Below are 24,997 nucleotides of genomic sequence, written 5' to 3' on the forward strand. Positions count from 1 at the left end.
AAACTATTTCTAAAGAGGTTTAGAGGAGAGCTTTCCAAGAGAACTTGCTGCATTGATGGACGTGTTCTCTCTCTGCACCGTCCAGTGCTCAACCACTGGTCACATGTGGCTGCTGAGCTCCTGGGATGTGGCTCGTGTGACTGCGGGACTGAATCTGTAGTTTTAGGTAATTTTAATTAATTAAATTTAAGTAACCGCAAGTGGCTAGTGGCTACCGTATTGGTCAGCTCTGCTAGAAACGTAGCCTTAAATCATCTCTGTATGATTTATTTCGCCAGCTCTCACCTCCCTACCAACTTCCAAACTTACATATCCAGCTGCCTCGTGGATATTCCACTTGGGTGTCCGGTAGGCATTTTAAACTCAGTGTGGCCAAAATGGAACCCTCATTCCTCCCACATCCTCAAAGCTACTCCTCTCTGATCTTTCCAATCTCAAAAAATAGAACCACCATCTACGCAGTTGCTCAAGCCAAAAATGTTTGAAGCTTTCTTCTCTCTCTCCTTTGATCAGCAAGTCCTCTTGGCAACTCCTTCAAATTATATTGAGTCCCTCAGTTCTCTCCACCTCCACTGCAACCCCTGAGGCAAAGCCTTTTCATTTCTTGCCTTGTGGATAACCACAATAGGTTCCTGACCGATTTTCCTGCTTCCTGTTCAAACCTCTACAACTAATTCTTCACTTACAACCAGGGTAAATTTTATACAACATGAATCAGACCTTATACTCGCCTGCTTCCTCTGAATTAGTTAGCAGTGGCTTCACTGTGAAGACTGAAAACCAAAAACAAAGTAGATGTTTATTGCTACCATCAATAAAGTCAGTCCAGGACTGATATGGACAGTCTCATGACACTGGGGCCCAGACCCTTCCTGTCATGCTAATCCAGCCATCACATCCATATTCCAGCCAACAGAGGTGGCAAAGAGGAGGAGGGAATACTCCTTCCCATTAAGGTCACTTCTCAGAAGTCATAGGTGCCACTTCTTACATTCCATTGGTATGTAACCTGCTCACACCCAGCTGTGAGGGTGGCTGGGGAACATCATCTTATTTTGTACAGAAATAGTCTGCGGAAGCAGGGAAGAATGGGTATTGGGGGCTGACTAGTGGTCTTTGCCACACCCTCAAATCTAGACTCCTCACCACAACCTAGGAAGTCCTATGTGGTCTGACCCCTGCTGATCAAGCGCTGTATTCCAGCCTAACTGACCTTTTGGTTCTCCACATGCCAAACTCTCACTTGTTCCTTAGCTCATTTGTACCAACCTTTCTCTTAGCTCCATCCTTGACCTCTGCAGGCCTGGCTATGTCTTGTCACTATGATTCTGCTCATGTGACAGCTGCAGATCTTTCTCAGACTACCCATTTACTCATCACCCAAACTTTTGAATCATCTGCCTTTTTTCAAGTATCTACCACTCCCTGAAAATATATTTATTTATTTGCATCTCCGTGTGTACCGCCCACCTGCTCTAGAGTCAACTCCACAAAAGCAAGGCTTCATCATTCTTGTTCTCCACTGTATCTCCAGTACCTAGATTTGCACCTGGCACAGAATGGGTATCTAAATATGAGTTGGATGAATGAATGAATTCATAGAACATGATGAAAATCTATGCAGGAATATTATAGAATAGATGTTATGTGTGTGATTGTAAAATATTAAGACTGGAAGGCTGGAGTTCTCTTAGTCCAATTCCCACATACTAAAGGTGAGGAAAAAAGGACATCTGATGTTGTCAAATAGGTGATTATGAACAGAGAGATAATTTTCTGAGGTTTCTCATGAAAGCCTCATGAACTAGAAAGATGTTAACTAGAAGCCAAAAGAGTTGGTTGGATTTAAAATTGAGCTCAACTGTATCTCACAACTATTAATTAATGAATTGATAGCAGTCAGAATAAGGTCTCAGTGACTTGGTGAGGACATGTGTGTGCAAATAATGTTTTAATGAGTACAAAATGGGGGAATGGTCAATAATGAATGGTGACATAGGATCGCCATCTTCCTTTTCCCACTTCACACTATTAGTTGATTCCTCCACCAGTCGTTGCTATTATCTTCATCATAGCTCCATGAGAGGGGGATGGAGCTGATCTTGCATCCTCTGTATGTAGCTCTGTGTCTGCCCAGCATTTATAGTATCTACTCAGTAGATACTCTGCAAGAATGAAGAATGAGTAATAAATCACTAAAGGATGGAAAAAAAGCTCATCAGGGGATTTTTGGTAAGTTTAAGAAACATTTCATCATTATAAACAGGGTGTCATTTCTCTACATTCCATCCATGCAGTTCTCCAAAATCACTTAAAGAGTGGAACAGGTGTCAACAGTAGATAAGCTGGTTCACTCGTATTGGTGTGTGGGGCTTTAGGCAGGACTCCAGCTTCAGTGTTAGAGTCCTTGGCTCTAAGTCTGTCCAGCCGATGGTTTGACAGATAGCCAGCATTTTATTTAAGGCCACAGGACCTGAAACTAATGTTTAGAAAATAAAGCAGAGTCCCACATACTCTGAATCCTCACTCGGGGTCCGGTTATGCATACCAGACTCAGGCATGCCACGTGCCCAGCATTGGGTCCATGTGAGCTCCCCAGTTTTCATCCAGCCTTTAGTATATGGAATAGATTGATAGTGAAATGGAGCCAAATGATCACAGAGGATGCAGCTCAGCCTGGGTTGTTCCTTAGAAGATATTCAGTCCTGCAGGTGAGCATGAAGTATACCCCAGAACTCTGGGCCCCTAGGAGCACTAGGTTTACTCCGAGCTCCTGGGACTTCTTATGGGAGAGCCTGTGGACTAAGGTGACTGTAGATGTGAATAGAATTCTTGGCCTGCACATTTAGCTTTGCAGGAGGACTTGACTAGGCTTTGGGCATAGAGGAAAGAGGGAGTGGGGCAGGTGGAGGAGCACAGGATGTGCCTGGATCTCTCCACATTCTTAAGGAGGGAGGATCTTTAAAAATCTGGTTAGTGTGTTCTGTGATTTGAGGCCAATTACTTGAGATGGCTGAATGTATGTAAATTTTCCAGGCAATCATGCATTTTTCTTCTGAACCTTTTATTCTTCACTGTCGTTGGATGTGAGGTTTAATTTAGGCCAAAAGGTTGTGAAGAAAGCCCCATTCCCTTATGCCTGGCCGTGGCTCACAGCTATTCCAAGCGAGCCAAAGGACAGATGGTGGCAACTGGCCTGGTAATGCCATGCCAGGAGAAGTCTGTTCATTTTTCCAAAACTGGGCCTTTTTTGAGATGCACAGTTGTGATTTCACTTTCATATGTTAGCCTCCCCTTTGACTGGCCGAGTATTGTTTTTTGAGGACATAGGACATCAAATTTGCAAAGTTAGCAAAAAAGGCAAACAATGGGGGCAAATCTTTGAAGCTGGTTGCAGCCAGGCGGTTCTCCTCTTGCAGTGAGGTGTGGAGCCTGGGGGCTCCCAGCGTGTTTATGGGTGAGCAGCAATTCGAAATGCAAATAGCAGCACCCTTTCTCCCTCATGCCTGGTTTGCACAGGTTGTTTCTAATGCTTTCACAAGTCAGGAAGGACAACCTTTTCTGTGTGCTTTCTCCTGCACAGGCCCCAGGCCAAGCAATCATGCATCACCCTGATGAGTCTAGGCCTTCGTGAGATTGGAGGGGGGAGGTGATTGCAGGAAAACAGCCTGAAAAGACCGAGATGTGGGGTGGTCAGAGAGCAGCAGAAATTAAAGATGCAGAGAGTTCTGTCTAGGCCTTTATCCTGTCCTCCAGCCCACTTCCCTCCTCAGAAATGCGTCCCTGGCTGTTCACTCGGAAATCACCAGCTTATTTCTCTGATCACACACTAATTCTCTGCATACCATTTTTTAAAAAAAATTTTAATTATGGTAAAAAGCATAATATAAAATTTACCATCATAACCTTTTCTAAGGGTTGTGTGCTCAGTTGTGTTAAGTACATTCACATTGTTGTGCGACCATCGCCTCCATCCATGTCCAGCTGAAACTCCGCCCCCATTAAACACTTTCTCCCTATTCCCCCCTCCCAGTCCCTGGCAACAACCCTTCTACTTCCTGTCTCTATGAACCTAACTTCTCTAGGGACCTCATAGAAGTGGAATCATCCATATTTGTTCTTTTGTGACTAGCTTGTTTCACTGAGCACAATGCCTTCAAGGTTCATCTGTGTTGAAGCATGTGTCAGAATTTCCTCTTTAAGCCTGAGTGATATTCCATTATATGTATAGACCACATTTTGTTTTCCTGTTCCTCTGTTGATGGACCCTTGGGTTGCTTCCACATTGTGGCTACTGTGAATAATGCTGCAGTAAACGTTGGGGTACAAATATCTTTTTTGAGACCCTGCTTTCAATTCTTTTGGATATATACCCAGAACTGGGATTGCTCAGTCATATGGACTCACTCTCTTCATCAACCCCAAAAGGGTTGGCCCTCAAAGCCCACTCTGAGCTCTGGGGCTGTCTCCAGCGATGCCTGGCGTGGCTGCTGGGGAACAAAGGCCCTCAGAGCCCCCAGCCTGTGGGGATGGCTGTTGCCCGGCAGTGCCAGTCTCCTCTGTGACACTAAGAACAAGGCCATCTTAGAAGAACCGGGAGCCTCCCGTGGCTGCTTTCACAGCCCCTTCCCCGACTTTCCAAACAAGCAATCTTTTTGAGGAGAAATAGGGAGAAACGAGTTACTAGTGCCCACTTCCAGAGTTCATAGATGTTGGCTTTGTGAGTCTTCCTTTTTCCTCCCTCTCTTCAGCTCTGAGGCCTGCAGGGCCAGCCTGGGCTGCCTCCCTTCCTCACGTGTCCTCTGCTCCCTGTCTAACCTCCTAACGGCATGCTTTCTGAGCCTCAGTGGCATCAATGTCATGACTAATGTAGGGCTAACGTCGAGCTGGGTCACTTAATGAATCCATCTTGCCAGGTAATTAGAGGGCCAGGAGGAGGGTGGAAAGGTGTTGTTTTGTAAAGCCTATTGAAGACTCTTCTTCGTGTCCAGCAGGGACCGATGTTCAACGGGGAATTCGAGAGCCACGTCCTTTGGAGTGCGATGCATTTAATTGGGCAGCATCCTGCTTGAATTCAGAGCTGGGACACTGGTTGTGTATCTTGGCAGCCTAATGGATAATTTCATGGATGTTTTTTAGAGAAGATGAGCTGAAAAAAATTAGGTGACCAAGTCTGCCCTCACAGCATCCCAGCTGTCCTGCATCTCTCTGTCCTGGCAGCCAGGTGTTCTCTGAGGAATGTTTTGTTTTGAGGACGGGACTTTTGTTTTTCATATGGGCCAGTAGCAGGCAGATGTGTGGGTACCATACCTAGGTGGACGGGGATGTCCTGATCCCTGGTCCAGCACTCACCACGACCTCAGAGGGCTTCCCCAAGGAACCCGCAGACTTTTAAGAGAACCAAGACGATTAGGTCCAACGGTGAGGGACAAGTCTAGTCTGTAATAAACTCAACCGTTGTGTGGTTCAATTAAGACATCCATATCTTGGAACCTCTTTTTTTTAACTTTTTTTTTTTTTAGATTGACACCTGAGCTAACATCTGTTGCCAATCTTTTTTTTTCTTCTTCTCCCCAAAGCCCCCCCAGTACCTAACTGTATATTCTAGTTATTGGTCCTTCTGGCTCTGCTATGTGGGTGTATAGAGTTTTGTAAAGAGTAAATAAGTTCCAAAAATGGAGTCCAGTTCCATAGGACTTTGTATGTATTTATTGTACATATTGATAAATCTACCAAATGTCTGGTGTCATGATAATGTCAAGAAATGTTTGTTTCACTGGTCAGGTTATTGTTGAGGGACTCAGATGTATATAAATACTATGAACTAATGGATCCACATCAGTCATTCCCTTGAGTATTCTTTGTATCAACCCCTTATTATTATGGTTTCAGATAGTTCTTTACAGGAAGATCTTCTACTAACATCCTACCCAACTGTGTCAGATATTACAGGACAGTTAGTGTAGGTGTTATCATTTCTGTTTATTCGAACTGATTCCTGTCCATTTGAAACTTTCATCTAAACATTTCTAAAACCTGCTTAACTTTGGTGAGTTTGGGCAAACTGTTCACTCCATTGGCCCTGTAGAATTAGTGTATTGTTCACATATCGAGCCCTGCCCTAGCCCAGAACATGTTTTCTATTCATTGTGTCTTAAACAGTTATCATTTAGGACTTCCATTCCCTTCACCATCTCTCCCCCTTATCCCTCAGGGTGTTCTTCATATTTTCTGTTTCTCTCACTTGTACACAGGCATCCTCTCCCCCTCCCCCCACCAAAGACAGAAATTGATCCTCTTCTAAGATCCCCAACGCTGGGGCGATGTCTGCACATTATGCATCATCCCTAACGAGCAGAACTGCAGGAACCCCGTTAAATAAACGCTTCTGCTGGGAGCCCAGGGAGGCTTGCTGAGTAGAGTCAGTCATGAGCCCACCTCAGCTGCATGGCTTCAGTTTGAATTGCAGAAGTTTCTGCCTTAAGCACATACTCCAGAGGTTTAGGTTTTCAACTTGTGTTCAAGGTGATATGGAGCAGGGCTAGAATTAGTGGGAGAAATTTAATACCAGCGGAAAGGAAAAACGGCAGCATTTCAATCCCCACAAGGTATCTTTGCCTTTTTCTTTCACGTGAGCTAAAATTTCCAAAACCGAGTGGAAACACTGTCTGTCCTTCTCCCACCCCCCCAACCCAGTCCTGCAAGTACAATACCTTGAATTTGCTTGTGGTGTTCTTGAGTTCACTGACACTTTAGTTCACTGACAGTGTCCCATAGCATGAGATGGAAATGTCATCCTTGACAATGAGAAACACACTCTGACCTTTCTCAGGGAACATCTGGTGATTTTTTAAGTTTCCAGATTATCGTTAGAAAGGTTGGCCTTTCTCTCAGAGAGCTTCCAGTCCAGTTGGCTGTAAGAGTTTTGCCAAGAAGAAAGAGCATATTTGGGGGAGAAGACACCTAGGCCCCTTTGGTAGAGGAGAAGAATGTTGTAAACTTCTGCTCTCGTCTACACTCAGTGTTACAGAATGGAGCTTGTCTCACAGGCAGGCCGGGTATACGAGACAATCTCCAGGGAGCTCACTGAGGGAATTGGAGTTACATCACGGAGAAAACAGAGCAGAAGGGGCAGCCTGGCAGGCTCAGCCCTGGCTGTCCTATAAAGACAGGTTTCTTGAGCTGCAACTTAGCACGCAGACCACAGTCCAGTTCATCCATCGTGTTAGAATCTGACGCTATGGGAGTTAAAATACTTAAGGCCGGACAGATGGTGTTTGAACGAGTGTCAGAACTTAGACCTCCTGAATAGCTGTCTAATGCCACTCAGATAGCGAAGGGAGATCATAGTTGTCAGGAAATATACAAAAGGAAAGGAAATGGCGTCTCAAGGGACATTGAGGCCTGTTGTCTGAGTAGTAGTAACAGCAATGGTTACTCAGTAAAGGGTTTTGTTTCAGTGCCCTTCGAGTCTTGCAGGAGTAAGTGCTGCTGCATGAACTGAGGTTTTTGTGTCCTCTCGGCCTTCAATTCCTGAGAGAACTATCCCGATTCTCACTGTCCATACTTGACGGACTTTTGACCACCTTGACCTCGGGCCTTCCAGCACACCCACCTGGCAAATGTGGACCCAGCTAGAGGGGGGCCAAGCACTGAGGTCAGCTGAGCAAGAAGCAGAGTCTCTGGAGCCGTTGGTAATACTGCATTTTAAGGGAGGGGTTGAGGGCATGTGGGAATTAGTCACATGCGTGTTAGGTGTAGGCTCCCATTGTCAGTTTCCAGGTAAAAAGATTCTGTAACGGCGTCGCCCAGCCCTTTACACGTGCCAGACATCCTTATATGTGTGTCCTGGTCTGTGTGGAGCCACTGGGTGAGCTGCCTGACGGCAGTGTCCTATGTCAGGCAAACTGTGCACGTCCTGTTGCTCCTGTAGTGGCTCCGGGGCCATGGAAGGGACTAAGGAGCGGCATTCTCTGCAGAGGGCAGATGCCAGATGTGAGGCTGCATACCTCCTTCCCAGGGCCACTCCCTGGTCTGCGCAGCCCTGCCGGGAACAGGCCTTCCTGGTCTCCTGACTGGTCCCCTGCCCCAGCCTCTGCCTCGCCAGGCGTTGCTCCTGCTGCCTTCATCTTTCTAGAGCACAGCGCAGATAATGTGGTTCTGCGGCTTAACGGCCAGCGTTCGCGGCAGCGCACACGGTAGGAGCACAGTGTGATTTCTTAGTTACCATGTGGCTGCCCTGGAGGTGATGGCAGGAAAGCCAGGGAGAGCGGTGCCTGCCGTCGTCTTGCGCACAGACTGGAGAGAGAGACACGTCCGCCCTTAGTCCCCCTGTTCAGGCACAAGGAGGGCAGCAGCCGGGGTTCCCGGGGAGGCGGGCTCTGAGCCGGGAGGGCTCTTTCAGGTTATTGCCCACTGTTCTCGGCGCTGCAGTCCCCCTCTTTACTCTCTACACCCAACCCTCTCCTCCACGCGCTCATCTGTACCCTTCCTTCCACCTGAAGTGCCCTTCCTCCCCCCTCCGCAATCTGCATTTCCACTTTCTACCAGTTTCTCCTGCGGTCAACTCAAAAGGGCCCTTTTTCTTTTTCGTTTAAATATGGAATGCTTCTCGAATTTGCGTGTCTTCCTTGTGCAGAGGCCACTCTGGCCTTCTCTGTATTGTTCCAATTTTAGAACACGTGCTGCCTAATTGAGCACCAAAGGCCTTTCCCTTTCAGACCCTCCCATTCCCCACCCAGCTGGGGTGGGCCAGGCTCACTGGGACCTAGCCCTCAGCCTCTGAACCCCGCCCTTGCTCTCTGTGGATCCCACCCTCACTCTCTGGACCCCGCCCTCACTGTCAACCCCCTCGGCCTTCCGTTGGCCTCTCTCACTGTCTGGGCCGTCTCTGTCCAGCTAGCCCGCAGGTAAATGTGTGGCCCATGGGGTTTCTTACAAATGACCCAACACAGTGTTTGTACGGACACTAAAATATTTGTAACATAAGTGAATGAATTAAGGATTGATGCAGGGTGGCTGAAAGTCGTTCGAAATTTAGGAGACGGGAAAAAGGATAATGAGCTTTGAGAGATGGGAAAGTCTTCCTGTGGGAAGAAGGGCTTGAGATAGACGAGAAAGCACATTCTGTAGTGAAAGGGATGTTGGTGACCGAAATGGGAGCTACAGGATATAAGCAGAGGTGAGGTGAAGGGTCTGTGAAAGGTGCCGGAGCTGGGGGCGCTCTAACCTGGCTCAGAAAGGTGGCTCAAGGGGAGATTCGCTGTGCACCAGGATTTGGTGTTGGTCTCATTTGGCCAAGGCAGAGCAATGGTTAAATGACTTACTCCAGTCAGACAGTGAAGCGCAGAGGGTGAGGAGGAGGCTGGCTGTCCACGCTTTGGTCTGGCTTCTCACGGGCGGGGCCACTCTGAAATGATGGCCCGGTAAACGTTTGTGTTCTGAAGCGAGGTTTGGTATTTACTGCTGTGCTCTCACTGGCACAAATGTTAATAAAATCAGCAAGATCTTTATTACCTCAAATGCAGTGTGGTTTTTCAAAGAAATATATATGGCTATAAAATATTCAAAGTTGAAATATGGAAGAGGCTTCCTAATGCCTGCTAGAAATAGAATTGAAATACATGTAGCACTAAATGAATTTATTTCTACTACTAAAATTCCTACTTTAGCAGCTACGTAAAAAACAAATTCAAGTAAATAGACAGGCGTGTGTCTTCCTCCGAGGGGGGTGTTTTAAGAAGAATAGAGACAGTTGATGGACTTTTATATCTGGATGTCTTCTTTCTGCCCCATTAAACCAGAAATTGGTCTTTGTCGGTGGTGACCTAGTATGTGTGCGCAAGGCAGGATAATTGATGGAAGGGGCTAATTGCTCATCTGTCGTATTTAACGCCAGCCTTGTGTATTCAATACAGATGTAAACATTGGAGGCTGCAAGCCCCTTCCCTGGAGAGAGAGTGTATACAGAGCAGTAAGTTACATCTGCGGAAAAGAGGGTGTGCAGCCCCACTGAGCACTTTCTCCCCGGAACCGCTGTCTGCCCACAGTCATAGCCGCCGCACTGGCCCCCTGGCCCATGTTGACCCTGGGCGCTAAAGCTCACTGTTGCGTACTGCCACTGCAGTCAGTGAATGGTTTGGTTGGATGCGTAATTGTGCTGAATATGTGGGAAAGCAATTAGCTTCCTGAGGGTCAGTAGCTGATAATTCTATTTCAAAACACAGAACGTGCTCAGATAGAATCATGAGAATTAATCAGACTCAACCGCAGTTGCGTAAGCAATATTTTGACAGGGGTGGTATGTTTTGAAGCTGGCAGTACTGAAAATGTTCACTGATGAATAGGAGTGGATAAAGCAACTATCAAGTAATTCATTTTCTCTTAGGCTTGCTTTTAATTTTTTTCTGCTTTTTTTTCCTGGTAGCTCATTGTCATTTAAAGTCTCACTTCTTGTAGTTATTAAGATGATTTTTTCCTAAAAACATATTTTTTGTGTGAAATAAAGAATGTCTGAGTTTCCGTTCCAGACTCCCTTACTCCTGTCCATATCACCTTTATTCACTTCGTTTTCTGCACTCACTTTTTGGCCATCGTTAGTACCCCTGCCACTGTTAATTAGATACCAGATTCCATCAATTCGCTCTTTAGAAATGCTTCTTAAAACCCACAGCTACCATCCTAATTCCAGCCCAAATCTATTAGACTCCTAAAAGGTTAAAGTGGGACAGGATGTCTGAGATTGTCTGCCCCCCTGCTCAAACCCCCACTCAGACGGTCTGCATTGTCCGGATGGCACTTGTCTTAGTAGCAGATCTAGCACTGAAGCCCCTCCAGTCTTGGGCTCTGGCCGTGCATCATGCTGGTTGACATGTTGAGACTCTTGCAGCAGCTTCTCAACCCCTCCTCCTTCTCCCGAGCTCTGACCCATCAAACCAGCTGTCTATTCTGCCCCGAGTGATTCTTCCTGAACCGTCACTTTATCACTGTCACTTTCCTCCTCCCTGGCTGCCCATTGCCTTTAAACTCTAGCTTTTCCTTTAGGATCATCATAGTTTGATTTCACCCAGTTTTACCAAGGCACCCCCTTCATTCCAGCCAGTCTTCTCTTGGTCCTCCCAACTTCTCATGGTCGTTGCTGGCTCCACCTCTTTGCTTGTATCATCATGGCCACATGGAATGCCTGTTTTCCCTTCTGTCTATTTGGAACTTAGATTTGAGATTCCCCTCGGTGTCCACATGTTCCCTGAGACCTATCATCATGTCACTTATCATCTAGACTGTGCTGACCTCCTACTTCTGCATGATTATCTTCTTCTGTCCGTCCATCTGCATCTGAGTGCTTGCCATGAGCAAAACGTGATGCCATGGAGGGGACACAAAGACACACTGGGCTTGAACCTGGCCACACAGCTTGCAGTCCAGCACAGGCATTAAACCATGCATGCAGGTGGCCGGCCCGGTTAAGTTCACATGCTCAGCTTCAGCAGCCCAGGATTCATGGGTTCAGATCCCAGGCACAGATCTACACGCCACTCATCAAGCCATGCTGTGGTAGCATCCCACATACAAAAAATAGAGGAAGATTGGCACAGCTGTTATCTCAGGGGCAATCTTCCCCAAGCAAAAATGGGAAGATTGGCAACAGATGTTAGCTCAGGGTTAATCTTCCTCCCCGCCCCCCCCAAAAAAAGCACACAAATAATTCTGAGGCTAGGTAGAATATAATTAATAATATGTATTTTTTTAAATGTAGGTAATGTTGGGCCTGTTTATACTAGTTTAGATTTATCTCTGTGTCCCAAGAGAGACAGTCCAGTATAGCGGTTAAGAATTCAGATTCTGAAGTCAGAGGATGTGTTGCCATAACTAAATGTGTGACCTGGGGCAGTATGTAACCTTTTTGGGCTCAGCTTCCTCATCTGTAGACATGGAGGTAGCAAAAGTGCTTATCTCCCAGGGTTGCCGTGAGGATTCAAGGAGTTAACACGGAAAGTTCTTCAGAGAGTGCCCAGCACACAATAAGGACCAGATAAGTGTTAGCCATTATCACCTCCCTCACCATTACCATCATCATCATTGTCATCATCTCCATCATTGTTGTCTCCTATGCTCAAATCATAAAGTTGGTATCTCCCTGACCATGTACTGGATGCTTGGTCAACATTTGCGTGGAAGATACCTGGCTTCTCGTGCGTGCACTTTTGCTTCAGGATCAGCAGAGTGAGTGGCCTCCATCTCTCCCCTGCCTTCCTATGCCTGGTGCAGCACTATGTAGGACAGTGTTCTAACATGAACTGGCTGAGGATGGCTGCGTCAGGAGTCCCCACGACCACCCTCAAGATTGATGATTCTCTAGGAGCACTCACGGGACTCAGCATCTTGTTTGGCTATGATTTATTACAGAGAAAAATAAGCAAAGGGAACAGGCATGTGAGGCAAAGCCCAGAGGAGGCCAGGTGCAAGCTTTCTAGAGTCCTCTCCCAGTGCAGTCACACAGGATGTGCTTCATTCCTCCAGCAATGGATTGTGACAACACATGTGGAGTGTCTGCCAGGGAGCTCACTAGAGACTCAGCGCCCAGGGTTTTATCGGAGGCCGGTCACACACGCACCCTCTGCCTGGCACACACCAAGCTCCAGACTCTCAGAAAAAGCAGGTGCTCAGCATAAACCACAATGTCTGTACAAACAGTGTAGGCACAGCAGCCATGCCTGTCAGTTCGGGGACGGGTGGATGACTCCTGAAGTCCAAGTTCCCAGACATCACCTGGGTCGGCTTACAAGGGGCCTTTCTGAGGCGCGCAGTCTCTGGTCTGCTGTGTTGACTCCTTTCTGCACAGCAAGACAGGCTGAAGTTACATGTGGGGGAAGCTTTGAGTAATTGGAGTCTTATAGGAAAAAGAGAAATCTCATCCCTTTTAGCATATTTTAAGCACATCATAAATATTTGATGATGAAATAATTATGGAGAGAAAAAAAGATTTGAGGCCAAGATTTTGAGAAGAAAAACAAATCAGAATTTGAAAGAGAATTTTGGCCTAAGTTCTCCAGTAATTTCTGCATTCGAAGTGTCATGCCTAACACCTGTGTTGTGCTTCCAGCTCTTGGTGAGCGATGCGAAGGGCTGAGCTGGGAAGTCTGAGCCTGTCTTGAGCCCCCGAGCAGTGAGGATGGGAGACGCAGGGAAGTCCTGATTCCCCAGGCACAGAGCTGCAGGCAGGCTGGTCTCCAGCATTTGGACTTCACACCCTACGCGCATTCCTTTCACACAAGAAAGTAAAGCTCAGGGATAGGAACCTCTCCCTGGCTGCCTTGTCCTGCCCTGCTCTGTTTGTGTTACTTGCTCTTAGCATCGGCTCCCATCCTTCCTTGAGCTGGGTAGGATTCCCAATCCAGCTGTCAAGAGGAATCTGCACACTTAGATGTTAGTGCATCTTGCCATTTTTATTTTGTATTTTAAAATTCCTATTTCCTGCTACCTCTTACTGCATTCACACCCTACTTTGAAACACCAGAGGGACATGATTGACTGGCCTGCTGTGTGTCCCCTCTGATGAGTGCTGAGGAGAAAGCTCATCTGTGCCAGGCTTCCGTGACCTTGCCATTTCATACTTCAGTTCCAGCTGTTTCAGCCTTCTTCTGGGCATTCACGCCCTTGAGGCAGAGGTCAGACTCTGGACCAGGTGGCTCACATTAAAAATCCCGGTGCTGACACTCTGGCTGTTCCAGTGTAGATTAGGAAGTGTTCTTCAGGTTCCTCACCTGTAAAATAGGGATGATAATCGTACCTACCACCTAGGATGGCTGTGGGCTTAAAGGAGGTAGCCTATGTCATTGGTTGTAAAATGCACCCCCCCACACACACACATTTTACCATTTGTGAAGTCAGGATGCATTTTACGATCCATGCTGTGTCAGGGGTGAGCTGGCAGCCTTTTCTTTCTTGGTAGTACATTCAGCAATGGTGCATCTTAAAATTGATGGCTCCATAGATTAGATAAAATACTGCAAAAAGAATGCAGCACTTAACACAAGGCCTAGCAGGAAGCAGATGTTAAGGAGGGGTGGTTGTTACTGCTGTTGTCGATGTCGTCATTATCATCATCAAACAAGGCCCTGCTCTGGGAGGGCCATCAGCTAGCATTCATTTAGGGTTTTCTCTGTTTAGAACTCACGAGACAAAGATTCTCATGCCCATTTTACAGATGAGGAAAGTGAGGCTCAGGAAGTCTGGGCCACTTACCTTCCCTGCAGAGCGAGGCAGGGGCAGACCAGCAGGTCCAGCCCAGGGGTCTGAGCACTGCAGCCCACCAGCTACGTTCGGCCAGCTGCCTTTTTTATATGGTTGTGAGCTGGGGATGGTTTTTCCATTTTTCTAAGAATTGTAGAACATCAAAAGAAGATTAATATTTTGTGACATGAAAATTAGAGAAGATTTAAGTCTCAGTCCATCAATAAAGTGTCGTTGGAACCCAGCCGTGCTCGTAGGTTTACGTATAGTCTGTGGTGGCTTTGCTCCATGGTGGCAGAGTTGAGGAGGTGCAACAGAAACCACGTGGCCCGCAACACCTCAAATCTTCGCCGTTTGTCTTTTTACAGGAAAAGTCATCCGACTCCTGGTCTAGTTCTTGGCACTTGGACATGTCCTTTTGAGGAAAAAGAGTGTCTCCTTCATCTTTTTATCTTCCACACTTGGTAGGCACTCTATAAGTGTTTGCTAAATGGAATTTCTATAATCACTCCAAAGGCTAAAAAAGTAAAACTCAAGTGCTGGTTACCATGGCACCAGATAAACATCAAAATTACATGCTCATCACTCAGGGAGAGGAAACCAGTACGAAGCCTCTCCAAGACGTTTTTTCCAATAAGTTCATATTTGTGTAGTAGTATCTCTCAGAGAGTAAATAAAATAAAGCAATTCCCTAGGAACAAGGCCACGTTCCTGGAGCAGCAGAATGGGTAAGTAAGTCTCACATAGGAGATGTTTTCAGGAAATCAAACACTTAGTTCCTGCTTATCAGCCCTTGAAAGGCTGGCTGTGCCGCTGTAGGGCCAAGTGTGGATGGCAGGGGTTCCGCTGTCAGGAGACCCTTTGGCAGTTTGAGGAAATGAGTCTATGATGTCCTGTCTTTGAAGGCCCTGCTGGTTTCAAGAGATGAGTCAAGTTATTGAAACTAAACCAGGATCGATGGTTCCTCCGCGTTAAATGTATACAAGGCAGGCCAGTGTAGACACGCTCAGTCTGAGCCAGCCATCAGGCGTGTGGGCCACCATCAGGGGAGAGATGTGAGGGGAACGAGGAGCTCCACCACCACAGACTGCAGAAAGGTGGCACAGAGCACCCCAGGAGCTTTCTGCCCACCTGGCCAACACCCTGAGCAGCTCTAACAGCCCTGTCTCCTCGCCCACCTGGAGACAGCTTTCTCTCCAGCTCAGGGGTCCCCTGAGAGAGCCCGATTCTTTACACCTGTGTAGAGAAAGCTCCATGCCAAGTCAGAACCAAGAGCTGGGGCCCCCTGCCCTTGGAAGTCCACATGCACCCCCTGCTCCCATAAGGCTCGAAGTTCCTCAAGGATCAACTCAAGATTCTTCAAAACTCATTTAAGTGTTTGAATTATTTTATTAAATAATTGTCCTTTAAGTCATTTCCCAAAACTTAATTTAAAAAAATTTTTTTGTGTTCCTGGATGTGGCTAACCACCTTTAGTTTTATGAAGAAAATCATTGGAAAAATAAGTATAGAGGGAAAAAAATCCCCAACCAAGTCATTTTTCAAAATGGAAGCATATATTCCATAAAGTGAAGTTGAGTGGCGCACACTGCAGTCCACTCTCTAACAGTCATCCTAACGAAATTGGATCTGTTTTCTTTTAATTTGCCTCTTTCTGTTAAAAGAAAAGTGTGATGCTCAACAAATATTAATTGTGGTTACAGTGTATTGAATTTTTTTCTCTCTCTTGAATATGGGAGTATACCTATGTGTAAGGGAAATTTTCACAAGAAAAATTATTCTTAAGCTATGTTAAAAACCATTTCAAGAGGCCAGCTCCATGGCACAGTGATTAAATTTTAAGTGTTCCACTTTGGCAACCCAGGTTTGGATTCCAAGTGCAGACCTACGCACTGCTCATCAAGCCATACCATAGCAGCGACTCACATATAAAGTAGAGGAAGACTGGCACAAATGTTTGCTCAGGGCTAATCTTCCTCAGCAAAGGAAAAAAAATCATTTCTAATATTGTAGCAATATTGTTTGAATACATACACATTTTAAGTATAAAGCATTTCAACAGTCTTTGGCTTAAAATGCTTATATGGATGAGAATAGGGCCCCTAAAAAAATGTGGCTTCTAATAGAGAACCTAAATATATGTTTACACCATTGTTTCTAATAAGCAAGTTACACATAAACTTTTGGAAAACATTTGTGAACTGGATATTGCCTTGAACAGAAGGTTGGGGAAAATTACAGGGAGGTGATGGGGCTATTTTAAATGCTAGGGCTGCACTCCTTTTTTGTCCTTTTATATTTAATTGGTGGCCCTGCAGAGTGGGATGCAAAGATTCACCTTGTCTTATCAGTTCCCTTCTTCCCAGAATGTCCCCATCTGTCTTTAGAAGAAATGCTGAAGGAGACTGGAGGAATATCAGCTAAGCTAAATTATTCATGAGAATATTAAGAAGGAAATATTAATATTAAGAAAGAAAAATGTATGTTCTTAAAAAAAATGTAAACCTCACATTTTAAGTGACAGTCAGAATTAGGTTAAAAATAGAGCCATCTCTGGGAAAGACCGTAGAATTTTAATTAGCTCATCGCTCTGAGTGGTCCTGATGTGTCAGCAGGTTGGTCCCAGAGGGGACGCCAGGACTTCTGTGCTGTAGACACATTTTTTCAGCAGGTTTAAGTAAAAATAGGAACAGTGTGCAGCCTAAACCAGCTGCCTGCGGAGCCCCTTTATGAGCGACATACATCTCGGGAGCTGGAATTGCTGCCCAGCCCGACTGAGAACTGCCTCTTCCGCTTGGCATTTCCGCTGGTTCTTCTTCTCTTCCCTGATTCACGTTCTTGTGCCCCCACACCTTTTGCAGCTAACGATTCCCTATTCCATCCGAATCCTTTTGCATAATTTATTGCATCGGAGGATTTGTTTTAATTTCCTTGAAATCTTACAGATTAAATTGCCGGTCCTTGACTTTTTTCAGCTTTTAATCACTCTGACCCACTTTGTATTGAAATTTGGCCAATTCGACAGAAATGAAAGCTCCTTTCAAAGCAGTACTTCTAAGTCTTCTGAGTCTTTTTTGGGTCAGAGACCCCTTCGAGAAGTTCCTGAAAACTATGGGTCCTTCCCCTGGAAAAATGCCTATCTCACACACACACGCGCGCGCGCGCGCCCCCATACAGTTTTACATAAAACTACAGAAAATTCATGGCTATCCCTAAAATACAGCTATGGGTCCCAGGTTGACAATTCCTTGGCTCTGGTTGAGTGTGGGGGCAAGGCCCTTCGGGGAGCCTGACCTGCATGACAAACCCTGGAATCCCGTGGAAGAAGCATCATGTGAAGGGCGAGAGCAGGAAGCGTATTTCTAAGACGTATGTGCTATCAATACTTTGTCATATAGAACCAAGGATTCAAATTTTGGTTGAAACTCCTTCTTTCTGGAAAATGCCTTTGTTCAAAAAGGTGGGAAGTGAGTGGTTGTGACTTCCCACCCCAGAAGGCCTCCCACCTTTGCTCTCCACTTTCGGTCACCTTGACCTTGCTGGAGCTGAGAGAGGAAGACACTGCTGATCCCATCTTGTAGCCGAGGATGCAGGCTCTGGCAGGGGAGCCCGGCTGTCCAGTCCACAGGCCACAGTGGCGGCAGAATGAATCCTACATGAGGACTTTGGTGGCTGCTCTGTGGAAGGACTCCTGACTATGCCTCAGCACTTAAAGATGAGTCATGTGAGGCAGAAAAGGGATTAGATGCCCCACCCCACCCCACCGCCACCAATGCACCCAGTGACCTTGATTGGACCTCAAGTGAGCAACTACCCTCACTTCTGCTCAGAACAGGGCAGAACCCAGGCACTGGTCTCCGAATCCTTCTCACCAGACTGAGTCACGTTTTCTTGAATGCTAAGTCCTAGTTGTCTCAGCCTCATCCAGAAACTTCTGGCTCTCCTCATCTTCTCCAGCAGGCCAAGGTCCGTCAGTTGGAAAGCTAAGTCGGGCTGGGCAGCAATTCCAGCTCCTGAGATGTATGTTGTTCATCAGGGGGCTCCACAGGCAGCTGGTTTAGGCTGCACACCGTTCCAAGAAGCCCAGGAAAGCAGAAAGCTCCCCGGAAAAGAGCATTTCTTCTGAGCTACCCGTGCCCTTTTTCTGAAGGTTTGCTAACAGCGATGCCTGGTGAGGGAGAACAGAGGTGTCCATCAGGAGTCCCTAGGGCCCTAGATCATCACCGTGTTGTGAGTGAGCGGAGCCCGCTCATCTGCTCACTGCTGGAGCCTTGAGGTCGTCTCCTGCCCTCACCTCCTGGAGGAAGTGTCTAGGGTGATTGCCACAACACTGACAAATCTTAGTGAAGTTTTATTTTGAGTAGAGGATGGGGCAGACCCAGAGGCCTCTTGCTTAACCTAGATTTTACCTACAACTGCTAGGATCCCTTGTGTCTGACGTCCGCGGTGGCTGCGCTGGGCGTGAGCTTTGTGATTTAGTAGTTCTCTAAGACTGGTAGTTTGGATGGGTGTTTTGCTTGTGGGAAAGGTCTGAATGAGTTTTGTAGACTTTAAGCAATTGTGTAGATCCTATAGAAGTATTTTTCTTTGTGGGATATCTTGAGTAGCAAATAACTCAAGAAGAGTGAGTTTTTATACATTACTTGTGGAAATAATAATAAAGTAATAAGTGATTTTTTGAGTCAGGAACTGGACCAGACACTTAACACCTATTAACCCATCCCCCCACAGCCCTGTGAGTTAAGTACGGAACGCCATTTGGCAGATGGGAACACCATGGCTCAAAGGTGGACGGCTGCCCACCTCGTCGTCGGGGACTCGTAGCTCACACTCATGTCTTTCTCACTCTCAGCCCCTTGGTCCTTCCTCCATTTCCTCCACTGTCTCATGATGCCATAGCCCCTCTAATACACACATAATCACTGTGACGAGTTAAAGGAGTCAAGGAGAAATTAAGGGAATAAAGGAATAAGAAACCAGCATGTCCTTTGGGTGACAAACAAATAGGTTGTTTTAAAGATATAAGTTTTTCTAGTTTCCCTCTTCCTTTTGCCTCTGATGTTCCCAGAACTGAGGTTAAAGATGTTTGCATTATAGACCTGATGACTATTTTTTTTTAATATTTTAAATTTCTTAGGAGAAACAACCCTGAACACATGGCCCAACACTTGTCTTATGGTCACAACAGAAAAGAATGTTTTTAATGGAATTATTCTGGAAATTCCACAATGGATAGTTTCCATGGTTGTAGGTTTAATGTGTGTTCTTTACTGTTTAACTCTCTGCCAGAAATACTGTCAAATAGAGAATGTGTGTCCTGCAAGGGCAGCCGTCCCTGCCGGCTTAGCCTACTGCTGCATCCTCAGAACCTGAACAGAGCCGGGGCACGCAGCGGGGACTCAGCCAATACTTCCTGACCGATGGGGCCAGGTCTAGACGTCAGTATTTCAGGAAGTCCCATTCTTTTCTCAGAGCACTGTGCTGAGATAGATTTATTGCGGTCTCCTGTCGTTTCCTGAGCCAGAATAGGGACTGGAGGACTGTCCATCTGTAGCTGCTGGTTCACTGCTTTAATATCCACAGCAGACACCTGCCCCTTACTCTCTTCTTTCTTTCATTTCCCCTGGGCTCCCAGGGTCTTGGGTTGCTCCCCAGAACTCTGTCCATCTTTGCCCCCACCTCCCAATCCCCTCTCCACTCCACAGCTGGAGTGACCTTTCTAAACCCAAAACCCATCACATCTCTCTTCTGCTTCAGAGCCTTGCAGCAAGTCCAGAGTCCCGGTCTTAGCCCACGCATCCCTGGACAGGGGACTGACTCAATACGTCTCCTGACCTTCCCTGTGCTGTGCTTCCCAACCAGGCCTGTCCTGAGCACCAGATCCGGGAGCAGGTTGGGAAGAGTCTCCTCCTCCCCTGGCTGGCTTCCTCAGCCTGGGGTAACTCCCCCTCTCCAGCTGCCCCTTCATGTGTGAGCCTTGAATTGTAACAGTGTGGTCACCTCCTGACACCCTTTGTCACCTCTGTGTTGAATTTAGATGCCCTTCCTGTGAGACCTCATCCCATGGTGTGAATAGAGCACCCAGCCCAGGTGTCACCTCAGCCTATGGTGTGACCAGAGTGCCTGGGACAGGTGTGACCTCATCTCATGGTGTGACCAGGGCACCTGGGACAGGGGTGACCTCATCTCATGGTGTGATCAGGGCGCCTGGGACAGGTGTGACCTCATCTCATGGTGTGACCAGGGCGCCTGGGACAGGGGTGACCTCATCTCATGGTGTGACCAGGGCACCTGGGACAGGTGTGACCTCATCTCATGGCGTGACCAGGGCGCCTGGGACAGGTGTGACCTCATCTCATGGCGTGACCAGGGCGCCTGGGACAGGTGTGACCTCATCTCATGGCGTGACCAGGGCGCCTGGGACAGGTGTGACCTCATCTCATGTTGTGACCAGGGCGCCTGGGACAGGTGTGACCTCATCTCATGGCGTGACCAGGGCACCTGGGACAGGTGTGACCTCATCCCATGGTGTGACCAGGGCACTTGGGACAGATGTGACCTCATCTCATGTTGTGACCAGGGCACCTGGGACAGGTGTGACATCATCCTATCGTGTGAGCAGGGCACTTAGCCCAGGTGTGACCTCAGTCTGTGGTGTGACCAGGGCACTTGGGACAGGTGTGACCTCATCCCATGGTGTGAGCAGGGCACTCAGCCCAGATGTGACCTCATCCCACGGTGCCTTACCGGCACTGGTCCTGACTATTGTTTTTGTTTGTTTGTTTGTTTTGTTGAGGAAGATTGGCCCTGAGCTAACATCTGTTGCCAGTCTTCCTCTTTATGCTTCAAGAAGATTGTCGCTGAGCCAAAATCTGTGCCCATCTTCGTCCATTTTGTATGTGGGATGCCACCACAGCATGGCTTGATGAGTGGTGTGTATGTCCACGCCAAGGATCTGCACCCGCGAACCCCGGGCCACAGAAGCAGAGCATGCAAACTTAACCACTACGCCACTGGCCAGCCTCAGGTTATTTTTTTTTTAAGAATGGAATGAATACAAAAGATCCTTTCCCTAGGAGTATGAAAACCTGGATTCTAGTCCTAAAGTGAACACTTTATTAACATGTAATCTGAGGCAATGTACCTCAGAGAGCTGATCCTCAGTTTCTTAAAATATAAGATGGGATTGTACCTATTCTGTCTATCCGGTCGCCGCAGGCATCAAATGCATTAGTATGTATGGAAGGAAGGGTTTTGCTAAGCGAGAAAACCCTATGCCAGTGTTCAATGTACCATCAGGACAGTTGGTGTTCATTTCTAAGCAAAATAATGTTGCATATTTGTGATATTTGTGGTGGACTGGATAATGAGCTTTCTTCTTTGTATCATCCCAAAGGGGCTCATGAAAGTGCCCCAGGAGAGCTGGGGGTCAGAGGCACGATTTGGTAAGATGCGTGGACGTTGGGCTGTGCTGGGTCCTCTGGTGCCCGGGCCTGCAGGCCAGCCCAGATAAAGCCAGCACCTGTTTGGGCCAGCAGCCAGACCAGACTTGAATCTCACGATCTAAAGTCTAAAGATGTCCTTTAGCTCTGCCTGGTAGGTGGCTGATGTCCTGCAGGGTCAGCTGGTCCCTGGCTCCGCCCACGTCGGTTTGTCCTCTCAGAGATGTAGAGCTAATGCCCCCCAAGCGTGCCGGGACAGGAGGGGCGGGGGCAGCGGAGTAATTGTGAAAGTAGAGGCCGCACAGAGGCCAGGATCAGTGCTCCACCATGGCCCCTGCAGAAGCCCCTTCCTTCTTCTGGAGGTGTAGCAGTGTGGAGCGAGGAAGGGCCGGGTTCAGTGCTATGGTTTTCTTTTTGGAGTGTCCTTGTCCTGGGAGAACAGCAAGCAGGCCCCTCAGTGCTGCGGGTGCCATTCCTAGTCTGGGCGTGGCTGCTGGGCTTGTCTCATCAACGTGACCACTGCGGGGCTGAGCCCATGAGCCTATTCCTACCTGGTCCTTCTCCCTCTCTCCTCCGTCCCCTCCTCCCACCTCTCCTGCCTCCCTGACTCTCCTCAGCCTGTGCCTTGGGGCATCATGGCTCCCTGAGGAGGAAGCTGCTGAAGCTGCAGCTTCCCAGTTGGGCCCCATCTTATGTCCTGTTTTGGCTGGTGTCCTGGCCCCTGGGACGGAGCCCTACGGGCCCTGCTGGCCATCGGCCCTGTGTTCCCCGGGCTGAGCTGCCCGGGCTTCTCCCTTGCTTCTGTGCTAGGTGAGGACAGGTGAGCCAGGGCTGCAGGAGGAAAGAACTGACTAGCAGAGGGGAGAGGTGACTGCTGTATTCCTTGTTTTGTTTTCAAACAACAGGAACCTCATCACAGAAAAACATGCCACTGCCTAAGCCTGTTGGACCGCAAATCTTCAGCTGAGCAGAGAGCCCATTTCTGACGCTCATCAGAAGCTATGGGCAGTGGGCCGCGGGACAGGCCCTGGGGGAGCAGTGAAGGGCCCTGGATAGATTGTCCCAGGGCAGGCATGTCACCTGCCATAGGCCCCCATGGACTGCTGGAACCCACGGCGGGCAGAGATGCGGCTGAGTGCGGCCAGCTTGGTGGGAAGCGGTGTGAGCAGAATACTAACAGCAGAACAGGACACTGTTCCAGCCAAGGGCTGAGCTAGTCAAGTGAGAATGTAGATCAAAACTCACTTCCCCAGACTCTGAGCAGTCTGTCTTGCAAGGCTGTTAATTGGCTGAGCCTGTTTAATATTTTGCTCACACACACCAGTGGAGACGGAGAGGCCGGCCTGTGGCAGAAGCTGGCGCAGAGCTTCCCCTTTCCCACCACCCCATTCCGCCACCCTCAGAAGTGTTTATTCGGTGGTCCTCTAACATCACACTTAATCAGTGACTCCTCTCCTGGTTCCTGGGGTCTGCGTGTCTCTGGGACGGGCAGCTGGGCTGCTGTTCTCCACTGCTCAGTCTGGGCACGAGAGAGGAGAGATCAGGACCAGAGAGGACGGACGGGGGCTGGCCACCGGGCCCCAGAGTTCTGGTCTTGTACTGCTCTCCTAGAAAGATGGGTCTGGGGGCTTTGCTGGGGTCACCAATCCTGACCCTAGGGAGCCTGGCTCCATGGAAATATCCCAGGAGGAACATGGTCTTGCTCATTTAACAACTATTTGGGTCAGGAAAGGCTTTCCTCAGTAGGTGTTTAATTCCTGATTAAAATGTTTCCTAATTTCCTTTCTAAGTATACTTTAAGGTGATACCTTTTTTTTGTGCTAGAGGTTCACGGAGCCTTTAATTTGCTGATATGTGTATGAATCTGTGAGGAAGGTGTCCTGAATGCTTCCTCCATGTTTCTGTGGTCTGTACATGACAGTCAGCCTGTGGCGGTGCGATCTTTGGATCTGGGGTATGCTCTGTATCCAACTGTTGTTCCCCCAGGGTAGGGACTGTCTTTATGCTCTCAGCTGCCAGCACGGGAATTGGCTCGCACGTCAAACGTCACTGACGTTTCCTACGCTCGTACCTTTGTTATCTGTGGAGACGGCCTTGTGTTTCTTATGGCCCCAATAATGTGAATCAACACAAACCAACCTGTGGAGGGTTTCTCTTGGATCAGTAGGGCTTGCTGTTGTCGAGACTGTGCTCTGCAGAAGGGGTGTTCCCAGCACCTTTGAAGAAGAGTGGGTGTTGCTGATGTGGAGAGCTCTCTCCAGGGCCTCACTCCAGCCATTTGCTCACCATGAAACTGGGGTTGGAGACCCAGGCCCCAGATTTTTGGAAATGCAACTGATCACAGGCAGGGTCACCACCCCCTCTCAGGACCTTGGCCTGTGAGACCCTCTTACTGCTGAACTTCAGACACCTCCATCACCGTGACGTGCTGCTCCTTACCTGGTCGTTATGATGTTGTTTGAGGTGACTTGAGGCACTTGAAGTTACCGGGGAGAAGAACAGGATGTGGGATAAAGTAGCCAATGGTACGGATGCTTCCGGAAGCACCATTTGGAGTTTTTTGATAGAAAGGGATATAGAGGGAATGTTGTGTGAGATGCAGCCTTGAGACGTCTTTGGGAGGGAAGCCCTGATCTAAATCACAGCTGGTCTTTAAAGTCTTCAGAGATTAAGTCCTTTGAGCAGTTTAACTTGAGGGCAAGCATAAAATGAATAGAAATAGAAAATACATGAACTATGGAAATGTAAAAATGGGATGCCGCCTGTGGCCTGGATGTCCGGTCCCTCCAGCCTTGCGCTCCTCTACTGCTGCATGTGTGCTGCTCTCTCTCACAGGCGCTCTGTGTTTCCTCCAGCTCCTGGCGCCCCCTCCCTCCCATCCCAGGGAAGCCTCTTTCAGCTTGGCACTTGGCCCAGGCAGGACACAGCCCTGCATGGGGGTTGTCTGTACCTCTGTCCTGTCTCCATCATGGAGGGCTCAGCTCGTGGTCCTCTTTGTTTCCTAAGTAACTGGGGCAGTGCTGGCACTTAGATGAGCAATTAATTTAGGAATAAGTGGAAACATGGAGATACGTGGCGTAAGATTTTCGGGGGTGATTTTAGGAGGTGAAAAGGCCCTGTGACCTCCCTGTCAATTGAGCCAGTGCCGGAAATCTGGCCGTTAGAATGTAACTCTCTGTTTTAAGCCGCATGGGAGACGTGACCCCTGAGGAAGGTCACACGACAGTGCTATGAGTCACTTCCACTGCTGGGTGCTTGAGTTTCTCCCATCCTCCAAAGGAAGCGGGGAGGGCGTGAGGATCCGTGTGTGGGCGGGTGGGGTG

General features: G+C 47.9%; 1 protein-coding gene and 1 non-coding gene across 5 annotated transcripts in view; one reads left to right on the forward strand and one right to left on the reverse strand.

The window, feature by feature from the left end:
* Window positions 1-24,997, forward strand: part of SLC22A23 (solute carrier family 22 member 23) — a 153,035-nt gene that overhangs the window by 57,910 nt on the left and 70,128 nt on the right. The window lies entirely within an intron of this gene.
* Window positions 8,594-8,700, reverse strand: LOC123287524 (U6 spliceosomal RNA). Its single transcript, XR_006530845.1, has one exon. It is a non-coding gene; the product is annotated as a U6 spliceosomal RNA (small nuclear RNA).

This window comes from Equus asinus, chromosome 8 (assembly GCF_041296235.1).
Source record: "Equus asinus isolate D_3611 breed Donkey chromosome 8, EquAss-T2T_v2, whole genome shotgun sequence".
Taxonomy (NCBI): domain Eukaryota; kingdom Metazoa; phylum Chordata; class Mammalia; order Perissodactyla; family Equidae; genus Equus; species Equus asinus.